Genomic DNA, 16,836 nt, shown 5'->3' on the forward strand with positions numbered 1-16,836 from the left:
CTCCTTCATTCTTTTAGCTGGGGGCAGGAAGCACCCTGTGGTATGAAGCAATCGCTCGGCAAACCTTCCAGACCTGACGGTATCACCTTGTGATTCCCCAGCGGCTGGGTGGTCAGGAGTGCGCCTGGCTCCCTAGAAGAGAAGACGCCAGCACCCCCGGCTCTGTGGTTGAAAGCGGATGCCCCCTGAGTCCCCTCGTGTTTGAAGCCCCAGCCAGGAGAGGTGAAGCCTCTGCATCGTGTCGTTAGGTAAGTGTGCTGGCTCCGGAGGGGTGGGGCTGAGGCGTGTTAGACGCAGACTCACCGGCACGCTGCAGTGGTTCAGTTGGTGTTTAAAGTTAAGACACTAAATGCTAATGTAGACAATGTCTCTGAGGCCAAGAGCAGTTAGTACTGTGTCCTCTCTGAGAACAGCATTTTGTGTGGGTGAGCAGAGTAAGCTTTTATTTTAGTTCATTCTTTTAAAAAAAGAACAACTGTGGCTTGTGTTTAATCCTCTGGAAGTCCTCTGTGTCAGCGAGCCCTTTCTTTTCATGTGGGCATCTCTTGCCAGAAATTGGAATTTCCTGGCAGAGAAGAGACGCAATTTGAGTAACCCAGACACAGACAAATACACTTCACTTCAACAAAGCTTTTCAGGTGTCACTGAAGATGTGTGAGAAACCAGATAGAATGCTATAGAAAATGCTCTTTTAAAAAAGTATTCTCCAGTTGATGGCTTTAATGAGGCTCTTGCTTCTCATCTCAAACTGGATAAGCTCAGGCCGAAGCTTCACTGAAGAGGGTTTTGTTGACCACAGGGAAAGGGTTGGGGATATGGTCAACATCTCAGTCCAGACTGTGGGGCTTCCTTTCCAGCTTAGATAATAAGATCAGGGCTCAGAGCAAAATGCTTATGACTTGATTTGTTTCTCCTCTTTAAAAAAAAAAAAAAATACTTATGGTGTCTGTTATTTGAAAAGTAGATAAAAGGTTTGTTTACAATCTCTCCCTGAAGAGTGGAATTGAACAATCCCAATTTTGGAATTGTTCCTCACTGCTCTTAACTACCTTGATGAAATTTGGCTGATCTACAGTTATTCAAAGATAAGCATATGTTTGTTGGGAAGGGAGCAGTAAAGTGCTTGCTCATCTGACAAGTCTGAAGTTTACATAATGGCATTTGGCTTCACAACAGGGGATAGTAGGAAAGCATTGCTCTAGTGGAACTTGAGGTGTGGATTCAAGTGAGGGATGAGATTGTGGGGAGAGGGTTGAGTCTGGGGAAAGGGTGGAGGTCCTTTGAGTTCTCAGAGGAGATGCAGGATGAGCTGGTTAGAAGTAGAGGTCAGTTCTGTTTTAAAAAGTGGTAAAGCATTAACATCCAGGCAAAGTAAACAAAGAGGAAGAGAGCTAATGAAGGTGTGGTGCTGGGTAGGGGGTATGGACCAACCTAGGGTGTGCTGGTCTCAGGATAGCCTGGGCACAGGGCTCTGCACATTGTCTGTGCAGGTTCTCAGGACTGAGGGTCAGAGGCTTTAATACACAGGGCCCAAGGAAACCAGTCTCCAGGTCTCATGGGCTCCAGTAAGAAATCTGTCAGAGACCAAGGGGTTAGGTCCTAATTGAGAAGGACCCTCATTCTCCAGGCATTCATCCAGGGAAGCTTTCTGTGCGCTGGCTCCCTCCCCGTCTCCCCCACAGAGGGTGTCCCATTTCCCATCACCTGTCCAGTCTCCCTGAACAGCTTTTACAATCTGAACTAGTTCAGTTCCAGAGAGAAGCGTTTGTTAAGCATTCATTAGCTTGTAAGATTTTTTTTCACTCTGTGAAATTCTTTCAAGCTTTTTGACATTGTCAAGTGCCTGGATGATTGGGTTTGAACAGCTGTGATCTTCAGCTGTCTGAAGACCTGTAATGCCATCCCTGTCGAATGTAGATTCTAACTCAGGGATTATTTTAGTCAATAAGAGGTAATATTGGAAAAGGGTATAGGGTCTCCCCTTCCTGCCTTTGGGGCCTGTAAGTTAAGACCTGTTCTTTCATGTAAGTGACTGCTAGTCAATCTGGATTCTAGTTTCTCTAAACAGATCAGTTTCCTAGAGAGGTGGAATAACAGGGTGCCTCGCTTAGGAGTCAGGAAACTGGGGTTCAGCATTGTTTCCACCACTAATTACCCCACGTGCCCTTTGGCAAGTCCTTCAGTATTCCCCTTAAATAAAGATGAAGGAGTTGAATTAAGATGCACAAAGATTTCAATAATCCTAAAGGAGGGGCTGAACTGATGAGATTAAATCTTAAAAAGTTGTCTGCAAAGATAGATGCTGGGAAAAAGCTAACATTACTGTTCCTTTTGAAAAGGTTTGTACCCCTGAACATGAAACAGGAGTGAGTTGTGGCTACCAGTATAGTTCGCATTTGCAGGCAGCTTCCGTAGAAACTCAGCTTCCAGAATAAGGTCAGAGGTCAGAGTTCTGCTGTGCTCTGTTCTGAGCTGGCAATGACATCACCTGCCTCCCGTTTCACATCTACCTCCAATACACTCTCCAACTTAGAAATCAGAGTCATTCTTAAAAACTAAATTCGATTGTGTTACCCTCCTGCTTACAAACCTTCAGGAGCTCCCTATTACCCTCAGAATAGTCTCATACCATGGCCTTCATGATTTGACCCCTGTTGATCTCAAGCCTATCTCTTATCCCCCACTGACCCACAACCTTCAACCCTTAGTCTTGTAGTTCCAAACCACAAGCAGTTCCCAGAACTGGTCTCCTCTCCCTCTCTCCCCCCTCTAGAGTGCAGTTTCCAGCAAACACACACACCTCTCCACCTGTCAGCTTCCCCAGCCTCTGGGCTTTCAGAGTCCGCTGGGTTTACCCCTGTCATAGCACTTCCCACACTATATTGCAATTCCTTAAGAGTACTCCACCCTCCTATCCCAAGACAGTGGGCTCCTCAAGACAGAGACTATGCTTTTTCTAGCATTCTCAGCATCTGCTCTCTTCACAGAAGGCACTCAGGAAATATTCGGAGAATCAACGGAAGGCTGGGGGAACAATTGACAAACCAAGTGTACTCAGAGAAGAGTAATAAGGATGGTGAGGGTGGTAGAAATGAGGTTAATGTAAGTTGAAGAAGGTGGAATGGTTTAGCATGGAAAAGAGAGCATCAGAGCTCACCTTCATGCCAGGACTGCCTTGGGCAGTGGGATTTGATTTACTCAAGCCTCTCCAGAGGGCAGGGTTAGATTCTGGTGGGAGCAAGGCAGACATGGTGCAATGTAAACGGCAGCAGTAGAGACTGCTATGAGACTGTTTGGGTACATTTGGTGGAGGAAGGATGCCCTGCAGACAAAAGATGGCTTCTAGGTGACTTAAAGAGCCTCCTGGCTCTGAAGGGCCCCAGCACTGTCTCAGGAGTGTAGCTAGAAGGATACTTGTGTTGGATGAAGCATTCATCCCAATACTATTGAACATAGGCTCCAAGATCTGCAAGCACTGAAAGTTCTAAAAGTCAGTGATTCTCTCATCTAGGCCAGAAGACCACACGCTTTACAAAACTGAACAGACATTCTAATTCCTGACTTCTCTTCCTTAACAGCTTCAGCATATTTTACCTATTCCAGATCCACCCATGATGCCAGGTCCACTTAGTTGTTCCACTGGGGAAGGAAAGAGCTGCACAGAGAAGTTATATAACCTGCCCTAATTTTTGAAGGATACTAAGAGACAGAATCTTAATAGGAAACAGAACTCCCAAGTCCAAGGCATTACAGCAGATGGCTTTTCCAGGTCCCTGATGACTTCACGGGCCAAGTTGGCCTACAAAGTTTCATGTTTCTTACCATTTTGCCTTCATCCTGCATCTAAGTTCAAGAACACATCACTGCAGAGTGGCGATGGAGATGGACTCAAGAACCAGATTTCCTTTGTGACCTCAGACAAATCACTTCCTCTTTCTGTGACTCAGTTTCCTCATCTATAAAATGGATGTAAAAATAGAATTAACCTTATAGAGTTGTAAGGATAAAATGAGGATACAGAACATGGATATACTTAATAAGCATTACCTAGTGTTATTAGTATTGGATGAGGACAGGACTTGGCAATAAAGACAACTGATTTCTCATTTTGGTGCTAAAGGTACAGGGTAGTGGCCTTAAGCTATTCTCTGCACCTCATCAGAAGGTCCTCAGAGCTTCCGCTGAGAGCCTGAGTGGGGTGTAAAGGACCAGAGATGACAACCATTGGCAAAGAAGAACCAGATTGGGGTGGGGTGGGCTGAGGACCTAGCTGGAGCTCATCTGCTGCTGTCTGTGGTCCTGAAACAATTTGTTAATTATCTAGAAAAATGAGGGTGTGGTGGGGTTTACACCCACAACCTCCCTTCCCAACAGTTGCCTGCTTATGGATAGTCCACCCACAAAATGGAGTTTGGATAAATTATCAATAACCTTTGAATCATTCGTTTCTTTTTCTCTGAAGACAGGTAATTCATGTCTTCTGATGTGTTCACAGGGATGTTGTCAGTTTACATACCATCCGTGTATAAAATACCTCCCCACCTGTTGCCTGTCTGAGGGACACAGTCAGAAAGGGGTAACAGAGTGGAAACAAAAATATCTTACACTCTGAGCTCCCTCCCTACTGAATTTCTATGGGCTTGAAACTCCAACCCTGCTGAAGGTACAGCCCAGCTTTCACCTGACAGAGTCCCAGGGGCCTCATACAGTTTTTAGTGACAATTCAAGTCTTCCTGCAGAGAAGGCAATGGCACCCCACTCCAGCACTCTTGCCTGGACAATCCCATGGACGGAGGAGCCTGGTGGGCTGCCGTCTATGGGGTTGCTAAGAGTCAGACACAACTGAGTGACTTCACTTTCACTTTTCACTTTCATGCATCTGAGAAGGAAATGGCAACCCACTCCAGTGTTCTTGCCTGGAGAATCCCAGGGATGGGAGAGCCTGGTGGGCTGACGTCTTTGGGGCCGCACAGAGTCAGACACGACTGAAGTGACTTAGCAGCAGCAGCAGCAGGTCTCCTGAGGCCGGGGTCAGAGCCACACTTTCCTCTGCAGGTGGCCTGCATCGACCATCACTGCCTCTGCCGATCCTGATGCTGCACCTGCTTTGCGGTGCCCACCTGGGATGGGGCAGGCTCTCCCCCGCCAAGGTCACAACTCTTGAGATGCTTCAAAGGGCTCTCTTGCTGTTTCAACTTAAAATTTTCTTTTGCCAAAGACTTGGGATGGATTCCGAGTGGAATCTGGGCCAAGGGACGGTTAAGACACTTCCCAGCATCTTGCGCAAAAGTCTTTCTTCTTTCTTTCTCATTAGCCTGGACAGTGCAATCCATCACTGTACTAGTATAAAGCCCAGGCCCCACCAGAGGCCTCCCCAGGAAAGAGATGGGGGGCATGCTGCCCCTGTTCTCTTTTTGGATGTCAGAATTTAATCTGGCATCTTGTAGCTCAGTTATGTTCTCGATATCCTCATCAAATAACTCCCAGTGAACCTTGAGATGGACAGAGCTCCTGAAGGGACCCTGCTGACTGGGCTCCCTCTGGGACCCCCAGTCCGCAGATAAGAAAGTGCTTCAGACTTTCAGCACCAGGGGAATTTTCCAAACCTGATTAAGTGTCATTATGAGGAAAAAATTAGAAATAGTTTTTCTTTTCATAGATTCAGAAAGCAGAAAAAAACTCTTAATGTTGATTTGGCCCATTCTGGCTGCTAGCAAGGTTAAACTCAAATAAAAAGTGGTTAAACTTAGAGAGAAAAACACCTCCCAGAGATTGAGATACTGCAATGTCTCCTTATATGATGGAGGGTCCCCCAACCAATGGCCACATAAATTCCTCTGTGGTGCTGCTTAAGACCTTTACCTACGGGACCACACCTATCAATAATTACCTTAAATGTAAATGGGTTGAATGCCCCAACCAAAAGACAAAGATTGGCTGAATGGATAAAAAACAAGACCCCTTTATATGCTGTCTACAAGAGACCCACCTCAAAACAAGAGACACATACAGACTAAAAGTGAAGGGCTGGAAAAAAATATTTCATGCAAATGGAGACCAAAAGAAAGCAGGAGTCGCAATACTCATATCAGATAAAATAGACTTTCAAATAAAGGCTGTGAAAAGAGACAAAAAAGGACACTACATAATGATCAAAGGATCAATCCAAGAAGAAGATATAACAATTATAAATATATATGCACCCAACATAGGAGCACCACAATATGTACGGCAAACGCTAACGAGTATGAAAGAGGAAATTAATAGTAACACAATAATAGTGGGAGACTTAATACCCCACTCACAACTATGGATAGATCAACTAAACAGAAAATTAACAAGGAAACACAAACCTTAAATGACACAATGGACCAGCTAGACCTAATTGATATCTATAGGACATTTCACCCCAAAACAATCAACTTCACCTTTTTCTCAAGTGCACACGGAACCTTCTCCAGAATAGATCACATCCTGGGCCATAAATCTAGTCTTGGAAAATTCAAAAAAATTGAAATCATTCCAGTCATCTTTTCTGACCACAGTGCAGTAAGATTAGATCTCAATTACAGGAAAAAAATTGTTAAAAATTCAAACACATGGAGACTAAATAACACGCTTCTGAATAACCAACAAATCATAGAAGAAATCAAAAAAGAAATCAAAATATGTATAGAAATGAATGAAAATGAAAACACAACAACCCAAAACCTATGGGACACTGTAAAAGCAGTGCTAAGGGGAAGGTTCATAGCATTACAGGCTTACATCAAGAAACAAGAAAAAAGCCAAATAAATAACCTAACTCTACACCTAAAGCAATTAGAGAAGGAAGAAATGAAGAACCCCAGGGTTAGCAGAAGGAAAGAAATCTTAAAAATTAAGGCAGAAATAAATGCAATAGAAACTAAAGAGACCATAGCAAAAATCAACAAAGCTAAAAGCTGGTTTTTTGAAAAAATAAACAAAATTGACAAACCATTAACAAGACTCATTAAGAAACAAAGAGAGAAGAACCAAATTAGCAAAATTAGAAATGAAAATGGAGAGATCACAACAGACAACACTGAAATACAAAGGATCATAAGAGACTACTACCAGCAGCTCTATGCCAATAAAATGGACAACTTGGAAGAAATGGACAAATTCTTAGAAAAGTATAACTTTCCAAAACTGAACCTGGAAGAAATAGAAGATCTTAACAGACCCATCACAGGCAGGGAAATCGAAACTGTAATCAAAAATCTTCCAGCAAACAAAAGCCCAGGACCAGATGGCTTCACAGCTGAATTCTACCAAAAATTTAGAGAAGAGCTAACACCTATCTTACTCAAACTCTTCCAGAAAATTGCAGAAGAAGGTAAACTTCCAAACTCATTCTATGAGGCCACCATCACCCTAATTCCAAAACCAGACAAAGATGCCACAAAAAAAGAAAACTACAGGCCAATATCACTGATGAACATAGATGCAAAAATCCTTAACAAAATTCTAGCAAACAGAATCCAACAACATATTAAAAAAATCATACACCACGACCAAGTGGGCTTTATCCCAGGAATGCAAGGATTCTTCAATATCCGCAAATCAATCAATGTAATACACCACATAAACAAATTGAAAGATAAAAACCATGTGATTCTCTCAATAGATGCAGAGAAAGCCTTTGACAAAATTCAACACTCATTTATGATTAAAACTCTCCAAAAAGCAGGAATAGAAGGAACATACCTCAACATAATAAAAGCTATATATGACAAACCCACAGCAAGCATCACCCTCAATGGTGAAAAATTGAAAGCATTTCCCCTGAAATCAGGAACAAGACAAGGGTGCCCACTCTCACCACTACTATTCAACATAGTGTTGGAAGTTTTGGCCACAGCAATCAGAGCAGAAAAAGAAGTAAAAGGAATCCAGATAGGAAAAGAAGAAGTGAAACTCTCACTGTTTGCAGATGACATGATCCTCTACATAGAAAACCCTAAAGACTCTACCAGAAAATTACTAGAGCTAATCAATGAATATAGTAAAGTTGCAGGATATAAAATTAACACACAGAAATCCCTTGCATTCCTATATACTAACAATGAAAAAACAGAAAGAGAAATTAAGGAAACAATACCATTCACCATTGCAACAAAAAGAATAAAATACTTAGGAGTATATCTACCTAAAGAAACAAAGGACCTATACATAGAAAACTATAAAACACTGATGAAAGAAATCAAAGAGGACACAAACAGATGGAGAAACATACCGTGTTCATGGATTGGAAGAATCAATATTGTCAAAATGGCTATTCTACCCAAAGCAGTCTATAGATTCAATGCAATCCCTATCAAGCTACCAATGGTATTTTTCACAGAACTAGACCAAATAATTTCACAATTTGTATGGAAATACAAAAAACCTCAAATAGCCAAAGTAATCTTGAGAAAGAAGAATGGAACTGGAGGAATCAACCTGCCTGACTTCAGACTCTACTACAAAGCCACAGTCATCAAGACAGTATGGTACTGGCACAAAGACAGAAATATAGATCAATGGAACAGAATAGAAAGCCCAGAGATAAATCCACGAACCTATGGACACCTTATCTTCGACAAAGGAGGCAAGGATATACAATGGAAAAAAGACAACCTCTTTAACAAGTGGTGCTGGGAAAACTGGTCAACCACTTGTAAAAGAATGAAACTAGAACACTTTCTAACACCATACACAAAAATAAACTCAAAATGGATTAAAGATCTAAATGTAAGACCAGAAACTATAAAACTCCTAGAGGAGAACATAGGCAAAACACTCTCCGACATAAATCACAGCAAGATCCTCTATGACCCACCTCCCAGAATATTGGAAATAAAAGCAAAACTAAACAAATGGGACCTAATGAAACTTAAAAGCTTTTGCACTACAGAGGAAACTATAAGTAAGGTGAAAAGACAGCCCTCAGATTGGGAGAAAATAATAGGAAATGAAGAAACAGACAAAGGATTAATCTCAAAAATATACAAGCAACTCCTGAAGCTCAATTCCAGAAAAATAAATGACCCAATCAAAAAATGGGCCAAAGAACTAAACAGACATTTCTCCAAAGAAAACATACAGATGGCTAACAAACACATGAAAAGATGCTCAACATCACTCATTATCAGAGGAATGCAAATCAAAACCACAATGAGGTACCATTACACGCCAGTCAGGATGGCTGCTATCCAAAAGTCTACAAGCAATAAATGCTGGAGAGGGTGTGGAGAAAAGGGAACCCTCTTACACTGTTGGTGGGAATGCAAACTAGTACAGCCGCTATGGAGAACAGTGTGGAGATTCCTTAAAAAACTGGAAATAGAACTGCCATATGACCCAGCAATCCCACTTCTGGGCATACACACTGAGGAAACCAGATCTGAAAGAGACACGTGCACCCCAATGTTCATCGCAGCACTGTTTATAATAGCCAGGACATGGAAGCAACCTAGATGCCCATCAGCAGATGAATGGATAAGGAAGCTGTGGTACATATACACCATGGAATATTACTCAGCCATTAAAAAGAATTCATTTGAACCAGTCCTAATGAGATGGATGAAGCTGGAGCCCCTTATACAGAGTGAAGTAAGCCAGAAAGATAAAGAACATTACAGCATACTAACACATATATATGGAATTTAGAAAGATGGTAACGATAACCCTATATGCAAAACAGAAAAAGAGACACAGAAATACAGAACAGACTTTTGAACTCTCTGGGAGAAGGCGAGGGTGGGATGTTTCGAGAGGAATCGGGTGGAGAGGGAGGTGGGAGCGGGGATTGGGATGGGGAAGACGTGTAAATCCATGGCTGATTCATATCAATGTATGACAAAACCCACTGAAATGTTGTGAAGTAATTAGCCTCCAACTAATAAAAAATTTAAAAAAAAAAAAGACCTTTACCTATTTTTCCATCCTTGAGGGGAATCAGAAGGAAGATGGTAGCTTGCCTTGACTGTCTCCCATCACACAATATAATTCTCTGTGCCTGAGTTCTTAACCACCCATCACACACATGCCCACACATCCCTACACACATGTGCTCAGTTGGTCAGTTGCATCCAACTCTTTGCAACCTCATGGACTGTAGCCCACCAGGCTCCGCTATCTATGGGATCCTCCAGGCAAGAATACTGGGGTGGGTTGCCATTTCCTACTCCACCAAACACATACATTCAGCTCTAAACTGTAGTCACCTATGTCTGGCTTGGCTCTGGGATGTGAAGGGGGAGCCCTGGGTATGCAATACCGTAAACATATTTTCCCCAAGAGATGCTTATGCAGCAGTTCAGACATTCTCATTGCTCTGCCTTTTAATTAGTTCAGGGAGTTGCAACCTCACAGTGTGGGTGTGCTTGCCAGCTGGGCTTTTGGGGAAGTTATCCGGTCTGCGCTCCTTCTGTCTCCTCCCTCAGTGTCAGGAAATTATAGAGCTAGCTCTCTTTGCTTGTCTTGGAAGTGTGCGCGCTGATCTTACCCCACAGAGCCCTGGACACTCCGGGGCCTGTCTGAGCCAGCGCTCAGAGGCCCCTGGGGACCAGTGTGGTGACACGCAGCGCTCAGGTCTTGCAGCCTGCTGTCCTTGAGCAGGGGGAGAGGCAATAGCTTTGGGCTAAAAGGGATGGTTTTCACCCGTAATTACTTGGTCCCTTTGGGCGACATACTGCAAAATTAGTGCCCCTGGGGGCCCAGAGAAGGGATTTTATGACTCAAGGGAAAGCAGCTTGTCTCCCAGGCAGAGTCCTGTTCTAGAGGCTGCCAGATACCTTATCCCCATGAAAGAAGAGGCCCTCGAAGAGCCCTTCCAGCCTTCCTCTGGGCTGCCTCCCCAAGGGGTTCTGGGATGGCTGCGGCTGAAATTAAAACTCTCACTGCTGCTGACTTTTCAGGATAAACCATTCTCCTCTGCACAGTAACCCCTTGCTTTGTTTATGCATCCTCCCTCTGGGTGTCCAGATCACTCTTTCGGCTCTATTTTAACTTCTCCACTCACCAGGCTTGGGCACGTCCTCCTCTTTCCCTGGGCAGTGGGGTTTCTCCTGGCTTCTCCCCTAGATGTCTTTGAGCTCAGTCTGCATGGCCAGTGCCTCTCTGACTTGCCGGCTTGCTCCTGTGGGCTGTGGAGGTTTCTACACCACGCTTTTCAGCTGAAACCCACCAGAGTGCATTGTCTCTCGATTTACCTCATGTTTTGGCACAGATTCCCCTCTATTTCCTCCTATCTGCACATCTCTTTTTGTGGCTGTTCCCATCCTTCCAGCCTCACTCACCTTTTGGGCAGGCGTTCCCACCTGGACACTTGGCTTCTTCAGATCCCCTCCTATCTGCTGCAAACAGGGTCACTAATCACTGCCTTGGCATTGACTCTGAAGCTGCAGCCTTGCAGGCAGGCACCTGCTCACCACTTAGTCCCACCTGTCATGTTGATGGTCACTGAGCCTGACCTCAGCCAATCCCAGCCCCACAATGTCCCTGTCCCTAGACTAAGGCAGAGCACAAATGAAGGGGCTTGGAGCTTAAATATGTACTTTTATAACCTCTAATTTCAGAAGAGCTGCCTAACTAAATGTTGCATTGGATGTTATATTTATTTTTTCAAAATGGGTAAATCTAACTTTGTATGATTTTTTCCATTTTATTTTATAAAGGAGTAATATATGTATATGGTTCAAACCTCAAAAAGTCTAAACTCTTTTTAAATTATTTTTGGCTGTGCTGAGTCTTCATTGCTGCACGCGGGCTTTCTCTAGTTGCAGCACGTGGAAACTACTCTCTAGTTGTGGTGTTCGGGCTTCTCTTGTTGTGAAGCAGCTGCTCTAGGGCACACAGGGTTCAGTCGCTGCAATTCTCAGCCTCCAGAGCACGGGCTCAGGAATTGGGGTGCACAGGCTTAGTTGCCCTGCAGCATGTGAAATCATCCCAGACCAAGGATAGAACCCGTGTCTCCTGCATTAGCAGGCGGATTCTTTACCCCTGGTCCACCAGGGAAGTCCAAGCCTAAACTCTTACACAGCAAAAATTCTTTCTCACTGCCTTGTTTTCTTCTGCCCAGTTTCCATCCTGTGTGGGTAGGCCCGGTGTGGATCTTTCTTAACTTGATCACTCTTGGTAGTCTTGTACCAGATTCAGAATCACTGCTTCTAAAACAATGATGTGCCAGCTAGTTAGAAAAGCAGGCACACTGTGGCACACTTGCCATTTAGGATTGAAGTACCTGCTCCTCCCCTACCCCTGTGGCTATACATTCTGTACTAAGATCTTTCTCTTTCTCATAGCCTTTGTGGTACTAGGAATCTCTATCTCAGCCATCTTTGTCTACGTGTCTTTGTTTCAATGTCTTGAAGCTCAGAGCAGATTCCATTACATGGGAGCTTAGTGAATTGCCCCCAGTTGATCAGATAAGCACTAGAGAAATTCCCTGGAAACCTCCAACAGAGACTTAGAAAGAGCCAGCACAATCCATTTATCACAGTCAGATTATGGCTGATATCCTCAAAATGAAGGAGCCCTTGAGGTCATTTAAACAACTTGAAGAGGGCTCAGCGGAGGAGAGAGGGGACAGGAGGGACGTGTGGGCAGGCAGGCATGCTCAGCTTCAGGCTGGGTGTCCCCAGAAGTCAGGGCTTTCTCTGGACAGAGCTCAGTGGCCCAGGCAGCAGGAGTGACCAGCATTCCTATAGTCATAAAGAAAATTCATCTGGGCACGTAAATCTTTGGAGAGTTCTGGCTGCCCACCTCCTGGGCACTCTCATCTCTGGGTTTCGTCGGAAAGGCGTCTGGCAGCCTGGTCATCATCAGCACCATCTCTGAAACTGCCCATGGCAGTCACCCTTCTCTACACGCACACACGCTGAGTGCCGTCTAATATATTTGTCCCAAATCTTCACTTTTCTGAAGTGCTTTCAACTCACTGACTCAACTGGAGGGGTCACCAGTGCTATTTGATGGCCCAGCCCAAAACTAGAACTGCCCCTGAGTAAACTTTCTTTATGTTTGACCTGCTGCCCTACATATCTCTGGGAATTGCCACTGTTTTTAAAGATGCTCACTGGCGATCACGGAGGTGGCCCCAGGTACCACAAGATTCAGAATCATAGGAATGGGGAAGTTCACTGTGGTCCCAGTGGGAAGTGCTGACCTTCAGTCATAAACATGTAGAAACTGGCATTCTTATGTGGTGTATATGATTTATGCAGTGATACCACAGTAAACATTTAATTAACAAGAAAATGTCACTCGCAAGCCACACCCAGTGCCCCGTGGGATATCACACTTTGCACTGGGGACAAGTAAAAGGAAAACAAGGATTGGGCTTGGGTAAACTGGTGCTGGTGGTTTAATTGCTAAGTCGTGTCCAACTCTTTGCGACCCCATGGACTATAGCCTGGCAGGCTCCTTTGTCCATAGGATTTCCCAGACAAGAATACTGGATCAGGTTGCCATTTCCTTTTCCAGGGGATCTTCCCCACCCAGGGATCGAACCCAGGTCTCCTGCACTGCAGGTAGATTCTTTACTGACTGAGCTACCAGGGAAGCCCAACTACCTGGTCTTTAATTAGGAGCTGTGGAAGAAACACCTAAAGCCCCTTTCCCTAGGAATATCCTCCAGGATGTCCGTTCTAGTTCATGCCTGCCAGAAAGGTTCTCCAGCCTCTGAGCAGGGATGGTCATCCCAGGGGCTGCTTGACTGATGGGTGAGGTCCTGCTTAGATAGGGGATCTCACACATGTGTCACAGCTGGGGAGATACCTTCCCCAGAGGTCTATGGATGGGCCCTGGGGTCTGAGTCACAGAGGGTGGGATTATAGAGCCAAGACTGGGTCTGTGGATAAGGAAGATCAATGAGAACTGCTGAGGAGGAGAGCCTATGGGTCATCTGAGTAGAGGGCCAGCGACATCCTTATCTGAAGACCGTTATCACATTAAATAAGGAGAAGAGATGGGGCCCTGGAAGTGTGGGTGGGCTGAGGAGGGGAGTGGCCAGGATGTCTCTGGACAGGGCACAGCTAGAGCAATAGTGATGCATTATCTCTTCAGGGTGAAGATGTAACTATTGCAGATGGGGTGTTCTGGGTGAAGGGCCATGGCCAGGGTAGGTCAACCCTGCTGTGGCAAGCAGGGGACAGGTGTCTGTCTAAAGGATGGTCATCAGCCTTTGTGGTCTAGTTGGAGTTCTCAACCCTGCTCTTAGACAACCAGAGGTAGGTGGTGAACAAGAGGAAAGGAAGGTGGAAGTTCACTAGCACTTTCCAGATCAACACAGGAGCCTTGGGTCAGTGATCAGGTGGACAGGTGGTGTGTGGTCCAAGGTATACTGTTCTTGCTGGGTGGAGTCATGGTGGATGATAGAGGTGGGCAGGGCCTGCCGTGTGTCTGACCCTGAAGCCCGCTCCTTCCTCCTGACTGAGTACATCTCTTCCTTGTACAGTGATATCATAGTCACAGCTTGAAATCGGCCATGGTGGGAGTGCCTACACCATGGAGATCAGGAAATGCTCCTATCAGGGTTTTCTTTTCCAGAGAGCCAACTGTTAAACATTTACCAGCACATCACTCAGGGGTGGGGAAGTAAAGTGTACCTGTCGGCACATGAAAAGGGATGAGTCTAAAGTGAGGGACCTTGACTGCTGAGGAGTTCGGACTTTATCCTGAGGGCTGATGAAAGTCATTGAGAAGCTGGATAATTCAGTACATTGCTTGAGAGGGGAGTATTTGAAGTCTGTTTGTCTGGGTTCAAATGCTTGCTCTACCACTTGCTAGCTGTGTGACCTTAGGCAGGCTACTTAACCTCTCTGAGCCATAGTTTCTTCATCTGTGAAATGGGAGAAATAATGCCTGCTTTACAGTTTATTGTGAGATTTAGACAAGTTTTACATAAAGAGCACTTAAAACAGAGCCTGGCGTGCAGTGAACATTCAGTAAATGTTAGCTATTATAGATGTGTTTAGATCACTCAGTGACAAGACCATATTTGTCTTTGGGGATGAACACTGCAGCCAAGAGAATAGATTGAAGGGGGAAGGACGGAGGCTGGAAGAACAGGAAACAGCAAGGGATGGTGGGAGCCTGAGCTAGGCTGGAGAGGAGGGAGTGCACCTGAGGGATCTTGAGGCGGGGTGGAGAGGGCAGGGAATACGGTGCAAGAGGGAAGGAGAAGCGAGGGGAGATCAGAGCCAGCAAGCAGCCATGAGCAGTGATGGCTTTGCGAGAGAGGTGGGTCTTGAAGGTGTATCTCTGTGGAGAAGAGGGAGCAGGACCTTATGACTAGAAGAAGCCATATAAGAGAAGAGCAGGGATTTTCCAGGGAGTGTTGGTGTTTTCAATAAACATATGTCACATGAGTATTTAAATGTTTGATGGATGTAGCTGGAATGAAAAAGGAAGAAAAAGCAGTAGGCTAGAAAAAATTAAAATCCCATAAGTTTCCTGCATTGCTCCCAGCTCCATATGCTGCTTTCCCAGAACCTACAGAAGCCACCCGCTGACAGGTCCAGGCATCACCCCTGCCCTGGCCGGGCAGGCAGCCTTCCAGCCCAGGGCTGCTCCGGGTGGGGTGGGGGCCCTGCAATGGCCCCGACCAGTGTTGCTGTGGAAATTAGCCAAGCACCAGAGGGTTAAATTCTCCCTCTCTTTCATGAAGAGGAGAGGGAGACAGAGACCTTTCCTGTTTACACTGTGCTGGGCTTTCGGCGCCTTCCTGTTGTCATAATGGTTCTTTGCTGGTGGCACAGGCCCTCTAGACCACTGGGGCAATATTTCACCCCTGCCACACTTGAAACCCTGTCACCAGAGTCTGGCTAACAGTGTCACAGGCTGTGGTTGCATCAGTCCACATTCTGTGAGGTTAGCTGGGGGACAGTGATAGGCTGGTGTTATATCCAGTTCTGCATAGGAGCGTAGGGGAGAGGGCTAATGGCGTGCTGGCAGTTACACTGGCTGGGCCATGCAGACCTGGAACCTTCCACAGTTCACCTGCTTCCACCAACCACTTCCCTACTCAGCCTGGAGAAGGGTTGGAGGTGGTGAAGAGCCAGACTTTTCTCACATTCTATCCCCCAACAGCTTCTCCTCAGCCACCAAACACTGTCTCTCCTCTCAAATGAGATGGAAAAATAAAGATGTGGCAGGTGGCGTTAGTGGTAAAGAGCCTGCCTGCCAATGCAGGAGACCTGAGAGACCTGGGTTTGATCCCTGGGTCAGGAAGATAACCTGGAGGAGGGCAGAGCAACCCACTCTGGTATTCTTGCCTGGAGTATCCTATGGACAAGGAGCCTGGCGGGCCACAGTCCATAGGGTCACAAAGAGTCAGACATGACTGAAGCGACTTAGCATGCAGCAGCAGTAATGCCACGAGGGTAAAAAGATAGCAGAGAACCAAGTCGGATCTGTTAAGTGACTCAGAGAACTCGAGTTGTTTGGAGGGAGAAGATAGATACATGTAAGAAAGGTGAAAAGATAGGCAGACTTTGCTCCTAAGTTTGGTGCGAATATCTCTCAGATATTCTCCTCCTGGGGACCCATGACTCTGCCATACTTTAAAAATGACATACACCAGGATGCTCAAAGCAGAGTGTTGCTTATCTGTTGCAGTTATCTTTGGGAATCCGGCAAAGTGGCATAGATTTAGACCATCCTAGAACTGGCTCCCAATCAGGGGCTTTTCTCAGACATTATTTGGCTGTGTCAGACCCACCTGGGCTTAAGGCAGGTCATTTGGACTCTCTCCCCCAAGACGGCAGCCAGTTCACCTTCTGTGGGCCAGGCCTGCCCAGCAGCTCCCAGCCAATGTATCTTCTTTTC

The 16,836-nt window shown here is 45.4% G+C and overlaps 1 protein-coding gene across 1 annotated transcript in view; it reads left to right on the forward strand.

Moving 5' to 3' along the window:
* The first annotated feature begins 232 nt into the window (after nt 1-232).
* BCAR3 (BCAR3 adaptor protein, NSP family member) overlaps nt 233-16,836 on the forward strand; it is a 220,015-nt gene continuing 203,411 nt past the window's right edge. The window contains exon 1 of the mRNA XM_061121343.1: nt 233-248. The gene's annotated coding sequence lies outside the window, so the exon portion shown is untranslated. The remainder of the gene's footprint in view (nt 249-16,836) is intronic.

Source organism: Dama dama, chromosome 20 (genome assembly GCF_033118175.1).
Source record: "Dama dama isolate Ldn47 chromosome 20, ASM3311817v1, whole genome shotgun sequence".
In the NCBI taxonomy this organism is placed as follows: domain Eukaryota; kingdom Metazoa; phylum Chordata; class Mammalia; order Artiodactyla; family Cervidae; genus Dama; species Dama dama.